Source organism: Numenius arquata, chromosome 9 (genome assembly GCF_964106895.1).
Source record: "Numenius arquata chromosome 9, bNumArq3.hap1.1, whole genome shotgun sequence".
NCBI lineage: Eukaryota > Metazoa > Chordata > Aves > Charadriiformes > Scolopacidae > Numenius > Numenius arquata.
Genome location: NC_133584.1, coordinates 29,340,534 through 29,347,891, shown reverse-complemented (window position 1 = coordinate 29,347,891; position 7,358 = coordinate 29,340,534).

The window sequence follows — 7,358 nt, the reverse complement described above, 5'->3', positions numbered from 1 at the left end:
TATTAATTTGTGGTGGTATGTTTTAACTATAAAGGAGAAATGCAGATGTGGTTGAAAGAACACACTGATGAACCTGCATAAAACTTGTACAGTGCCTTTCCCGATGGCTGTTCCCGGAGCTGCCAGAGTCCTACCTACGGGATCTTGCTTTTTCAGCAACTCTCACCAAACTTGCAAGTTCCTTAATTATTATTCTAGCATAGAATGAAGGTACTTGTTGTTAGGTGGTGCTTTGTGTTAAGAGTCATTGTTTTCTCCAGTGACTCGTGCTTCATCTCTGGAGAGACTGAAAGGGTGTTCGATCTTTGTTCTAGATATTCCAAAGTAATTTAGGGTTCACCTTCCTCTGAAGTGACTTCAACGACCCCTGTGGCTGTTACAGATTAAGAGCACTAGGTTGTGTCCTTGTTTTTGGATTCTTGAGCTAACTTAATACCCAGAGGATTTTACAGCAGCACTTCAAGTTTGGAATGTGTCGCTTTTGCATGTGCCATGGTACAGCTCGCTTTGGGTTGCTTGTATTGGATTGCTTTGCACTGCTGGGAGGCACACATTACGCAGTCAGACCACTCCACAGAGGAAAAACCCGCGCATGTTATGACCCTTAAGATACGGTTTTAAAGTATGTTTGTGTTTCATTTATGTGAAGTATTTAGTGTGGAACTGGTACATTAAAGGAAGATTCATCTTTAGGGTAGTGTGAGAGAAGAGGCAAGGAAGCATCCTGAGTATGTCAGACCCGCTTTTTGAAAGAAGCCCTTTTGTATGTACTGATTGTATTTTATTTCAGAATGGCATCCTTTCTGTCAGGTGTAGAAGACTACTTTCGTGGAATTCAAATCCAGTTCTGGAAAAGAGTGCTGGAAAAGAATTGCACAATGAAATAATTACTGGAAAACTTACTATAAAAAAATCTTGCAGATGTTAGTTCTGTGCACATAAACAGAAAGAATGGTAATTGGGGATGAGGACTGAAATAGCACATCAAAACTGCCATGTAAAACACCTCACAAAATTGTGTAAACGTATTGTAAGCTTTCTATTCAGAAATGTGTGGATTAGTGTCAGTGGTCTTCTCAAATCTTTTTATTACACACTCATATGTAGGAAAAAAAAAAGGAAGATTGGGATTGAAAAAAAAGTTACAGTATTTTAGTATAAATATTAAAATAATGATAAACCTAATTATCCATGTTGAAAATGTCCTTTGTACATTGTTTTGCTATTGACAGTGCTAGAAGGAATGTTTTATTTTGCTTTAAATCTGCTTAATATACCCAGGCCGTCACATTATTTCGAAGGAATTGCAGTGTTGTTAGCATGTGACTATGCAGATAAACTCTTAGGGTTTTATAGGCAGTAGCATAATACAGCTGACTATATTTGGATGTAGATTTTCTGTATAACTGTGGATGTGTATCTTTTTTAACCTTTTTCTCTGAATGCATTTCTCATCCAATTTATGCCTGCACTTCAATGAATATTTCTGTTCCTTCTTGCCCGTTCATACCATTTTTCAACATACTTAGCATTTATTTTCTTCTGATCGTCTCTGTGTTATTCAGTAGATTTTTTTTTTTTCTTCTGTCTTTACACTCCCGCCTTTTCTTTGCTTCTTCCATTTGGTGTCTTGCAAATTCCCAGAAGTTTTCTCATATTTCATCCACACCTTTGGGGAAGCGTTCTTGTAGGTTCCACTTGTCCCAGTTACTGACACTGGGCTGTCCACAGAAGTGTTCCCTTTTCTGAACAGAGTAGTTGGAGCTTACTCCCTGGCCACCTTGGCTCTTCGGCAAAGAACGAGGAAGGAGATTGTTTAGAGCTTCTCGTGTACCTGTTCCAGGTCATTCTGGATATTAGGATGGCTGGGACGGAGACCAGATTTACACCACTTGCTCCTGGGCTTTCCATTCGGTTGACACCTGTGGATGAATTAGTCATACGTCTGTCTCTCTTCATAAACCCTCTGATGACCTCAGAGTAAAGTGACTGAGAAGAGGGACGTCTTGTGATGCTAGAGGAAAAGAATGCTTGGCATTTCATTAACAAATTCTGCCAAAAAGCACTATATTCGGCCTTTCTCCTAAGAATGCACTTGCAGTTTACTATCCTGGGCAGCAGTATCAAAAAGTCTAGTGCAAAAAGGGATGGAGTTTTTTATTGCTTTATCTTCTACAAAAGCTGGAAATTAGTAGGGTATTCTCACAAGACTCTGAAAGAAAGGAGATTCCTACCTCAATTGTAGCTTTGATGTCAGTTGAGTCCTCTGTTTGCGGCTGAACAGGGGGTGTGGACACAGAGAAGCGTCTTGTTTCTGGGTAAGTAACTTCCACCACCAGAGTCCTGTCTATCAAGCGGTCGACCAGGCTTGCGTGGGTGTTTCTGAGTGTCTGGGATGGACATGGCTCGGCACCCTCGTGTCTCTGTTCCATTGACAACTCCATGGCATTTCTGCTGGTTTCTCTTGCTTCTGTGCCCTGAAGGAGGATTTCCCATGGGGATTTTGCTAGCTTGTTTCACAGGTTTTAGTGGTTAAAAAACCAAGCGAACAAAATATCTGCTAATGCCTGTTTCTGTGTATAGAAAATGAAAAATGTCACCTTTTCTGCACACTTAGTAGTAGATCCTGAAATGCTGCATGCTTTATGGAAGTATCTGAAATAGAGGGCAAACAAGGTTGTTAACGGACAGCCTGGGGGGTGTGCAAGAATGTAATCCATGAAGGCTTTGGGAAGAATTGAAACTGTTGGCTTGGGAAGACATTGTACTGGAATTCAGTACAACACTCCGTGCAATTATATGATCTTCCATCTTTGCTGTTTTCCCAACGTTTGTGTGGAATAGAGCGCAAAGAGCTTAACACCGGGCTCCTGCCGGCAGGCAGTGAGAGAAAGCCGGAAAGAAACTCTTCAAAGGATTCCCGCAGTTGGAAGAAAGGTTTCATTTGGGTGATTAAAACACTTTGCCGTTCAACTTGCTGTACAGCTCTTCCCCCAGCACGTGCAGCAAAGTCATATTTGGTGCAGTTCTGGGTCAAGTCCAGCACCCGGGAATGGAGGGAGGACGAGGAGGGAGAATGCGTTTGTCTAAGGAGCGGTTTGATGGCCGGCTTTGTCGCCCCGGCAGCCCAGCCGGGTAGGATTGCCTGGCTCTGGCTCGTAGCCACCTCAGGGTGTGTCAAAGCTTCGGGTGTGCTGGGGAGTTTCTGCAGTGTTCACCAAGGCAAGATCTGATGTAGCTGTACCTTTGCAAGTTTAGTTTCGGTGCTTGAAACACAGTAGACAGACGAAGCTCACTTCCACCCACAGGAATGAGAGCCTGTAAGTCTAGCAAGACAGGGGAGGCGTCCGGCATTCTCAGGCAGAGAGCAACATGTTTTTTGGAAACTACCTCTGGCTAGAGCAGAGGCGGCCCTGCAGGTAGCCTGGTGGCTTGTAAGAAACAGGTCCCACCAGGCAAGAAGTGCAGCGCTTTGATTGCTGTGGGAAAGACTGAGCTCCTCGGTAGGAAAAGAGTGAGGAGAGCTACAAACTGCCAAGCCTGGGGCTTACTCCTGCTCGCTTTCTTTGAAACCCGGTATAAATGGGTTTAGAGCTAATTGTTTAAGCTCCAGTCTCAGCCCTCCTTGGATTCTCAGCTTTGCCTGTATCTTCTGGGGTGATGCGATCGGTGCTTGGCACGTCAGATTTAAGGTACGTCTGCGTTCCAAGAGGGGTCCAAGTTGCCAGATACAGATTTCTGCTCAACTGCACAAGTCACGTAAGTGAAGGCACGGCAAAAGGTCGGAGATATTTGAATTACAGGACACGCCAGCCATCAGCAACTTCACTGCCTCGAGGTATTGTGCTTAAAGTGCTCCTGCTTCGATGAGAAACAAATTGAGGCTAGTGGGGCAAAGAGAAGGAATCGCCTCCTTTTTATAAGCAGAAGCCAAAAATTCATGGGAAAATTTCCCATGTAGGACACAGAGGAGCTCCCAAGGTTTGTGAGGATAGCTCAGCATATTCTATAGAATGAGTAAATAAGCACACCCTGAGAGCTAATGCAAAACACTCATTTAAACAGATACTCTGCTGCTTCAACAGTATGTTTATTAAAAAAAGGGAAAGGCACTGACAGTAAAATGCTTTTTTCGGAACATGCCCACTTCTGTGCCTTATCATTTGCAATTGTCCCATTGTTTTAATGGTTTTTAATTCACTTTTGCTTTAGAAGCTTTTCCATAAGGGAAAGCCCAACACCTACGCCAAGCTGTTCCCGCAGTGGTACTGCAGGAATTTCTGGTACACGTCCAGAAATTTTTTTCCCCTGAAGAGAGGACGCAGTTCGGCTCTCCGCTGCTATGGCACTCTCTTTGGGAAGTTTGGACCAGGAGCAAGAAAACTGGTTTTAATCTTCCTTTTATGCCTAGCAAATAGTCTCAGGCTGCCAACTTGATCTGCTTTGAAACACAGAAGAAGAGGGTGGGAGGAACGGCTGTGCGTGCGTCCAGCAGCTGTATGCAGCCCTGGGCTGTGCCTGGGTTCTCCCTTTGGGCACCGGTGGGGAGTCCCGTGCTCTGCTCTCCTAGCACAAACAGCTGGAACAATTGGTTTGGTTTTGGGGGCAGAGTGGGGAATCTTAACAGTTCCCTGGTTTGCTACCGGTCTACTATCTGGTCACCTTATTTTTTGAAAGCAACTTAAGGCAACGCAGTTAGTGTTACTGAAAACCTCAAGGCAGGTTTATTTGGCAGGTGCCACATTTATCTGGGATTAGTGTTTGTAGATCCTTGATTTTTCTTTTTCCTCTGAAGCATCCTGTCTATGAAACGGGACTAGGCCTTTCTCTCCTTTATATTTAAGATATGCCTCTAATAACTGGGCTTTTGTGTAGTCGTGTCGACTAAAGTTTATTGGTATGTGAAAAAAAAGTGATCTCTTTTTCTTGTTAGAATTTCAGATTTTGGTGGAGTGGTGGCTTCTGTTTGGTGGTGTCCTGTTTCTTCCCCCCTCCCAAACACAGAAGTTTTTGATGTAGCTCTTTGAAGCACCGTACAAGTTGTGACTGGATTGAACCCTTGTGCAGCTCCTCCGAGGTAACAAATACGAGCCTGATTTTATGGGTATGGAAATTACACGAACGTCAATGAGGCTTTTTAAAAAAAAAAATAAATAAAAGGGGGGGGAGGGTGTGAGGGGGTGGGAAGCTCGAGGCTTCAGAGCTGCTTGCTTAACCTCACTGTGCAGGTTTTGTTAAGTGAAAAAGAGAAACAAATTGCATAGTTATAGAAAAGTCTGTTTCATATCTGCTTAACGTTCAGGCTGTTAAAGAACTAACACCTATCAGAAAAGCTGGCATTTGGTTTAAAGCAAATTTAGGGGCTATTTATGCTCTTCTGCAATAGGATGGATTTACCAGCTGGGGGCAATATGTGGTTGGACGGTGGCTGTTCTTTTATAGCCCTTTTTGCCTGGACTTTTGTTTCAGTGTTGGCTGAAATACGGCTCAGCAGCCGGATTTCTTTGCAGCTTGTGTTCACTCTTGACTTTCATGCTGTTGATTCAGAACTGCTGCTGGCTACAGACTGAACCGTCTGGGCAGGGAGGACGTGTGGAGACAAGTACACTAATCAGACCCAGAGAAGTTGCAGAGCAAGCGCCAGCGTGTGTGTGTGTGCCCAGGTATGAGCATATGCTGAGCTTAATTTGTTTCTTCTGATTGCCGCTTTCACCATGAGAGCTGACTTAAAATACAGGTACAATTATGAAAGCCAAAGTAGGTGATCGCAAAAAAAGATTGCATCCACCAGTTTTTCCTGTTAGCAGGCTACAGCAGAATTTTTTCCTGTAGGTAGGTGCCCACGCCTCATCTAAAGAGTTGGTTAATATTGAAGGTTTAATTCCAGGTCATAGTCTGGGGCTAGTGGACTTGGCACTTTATAAAGGGCAATGTAATTGCTACGTAGAGTGTGTATAGAAGGGACCCCTGAAAAATGCAGCGTGAAAAATCCAAAGGATTACCCCCGTAAGAAGTGCTATAGCATGCCCGGGCTGGGGGAGGCTGGAGGAGTTAAGGTTGGAAGTGGACGCCCCCACACAATGAGTCTAAAAAATTCTGTAGCATGGAAATTAGTTTCTGTAATGATGCTGCTAATGATGAGTGCCTTTGACGTTATATCTCTGCCAGTAGAACAACGTGCATTCTGCCAGTTTTTGAAGTATCTTCATTCATTGCTGTTGAAGAACAGTCTTTCTCCTGTGCCTCCAGGTCAATTTTAACAGTAAGTGAACTTGGTGAGAGTGACTCTGGGAGGTGATATGTACAGGTATGTCCATGTTCCTCATTCCTTGTGCTGATCAGGCAGATCAAATCTCTAGTTATCTAGCAATTCCTGTTTGCCTCAGCTTGAGTCTTTTGCCCTTTGCTTGTGACAGCCAGCATACTGATCCAATTCTATGATTTTACTCTCTTTCATGTTTTCCTACCATCTGGGGTATCAGTGGGCTGTGAGTACAGAACAGCACCTGGCTATAATTGCTGAAATTGCCTTGGTTTTCCTATTTGAGAAGTGGTCTGACGCAATTCTGAGCTGTTAGGTAGAGAACTTGTTTATCATGGGTGAGACAGGTTGAGGAATGATTGGCCAGTCCACGTAGACCAGTCTCTACTGAGATATCTGAGTCAATGTGGAAGGCAACGGTCAGTGAGGATGGGCCAGTGAGACGAGGCAACTGGTCTCCCATCTGGTTCTGCTGCACAGACTGTTACAAACTGCAAAATACTTGACTGAGCTCTTCTGGGATGAAACACTTTCAGACCAGGAATATGACCAGGGTAGTCACTAATTGCTATGACGGTCAACCTAAGATGTAAACACATTTGTGGAAATGAGAATTTTTCACTTGGTAGACCTCTGAGGTGCTCTACGGCCAGTACTGTGATACCAGGTCTTCAACGGGGATGGGAAAGAGGAGCGATCATCCTGTGGAGAAAGCTATCAGCCCTTGTGGTTAGTCCTGCCACTATGCTTAGGCTTTGGTTAACAATGTGTACTGTGAAGTACAGGAAAGCATTGAATATCTCCAGGTAGGAATTGATGGGAGAATTGTAGTACAAAGCACTGTACCTGCTTGAACATAAGTGAGTTTTTGGAATTGCTTGTGTGATTATGAGATAGGAGACCTCTAAGAAACAGAACTTTGTAGTATGTATTTGGAAAATATGTGCTAACCAAATTAGCAGTAGGTATAATTTCTCACTCTGCAGAGTTTCTCTTTGCCATGATGAAAAACTTGAACAGGAAGAAGCTTTTCCAGCTACTGTTTTTCTTGGTTGGGTAAGAAGCCTGCTTTGAAGGACTTTAATCATCCAGAGGG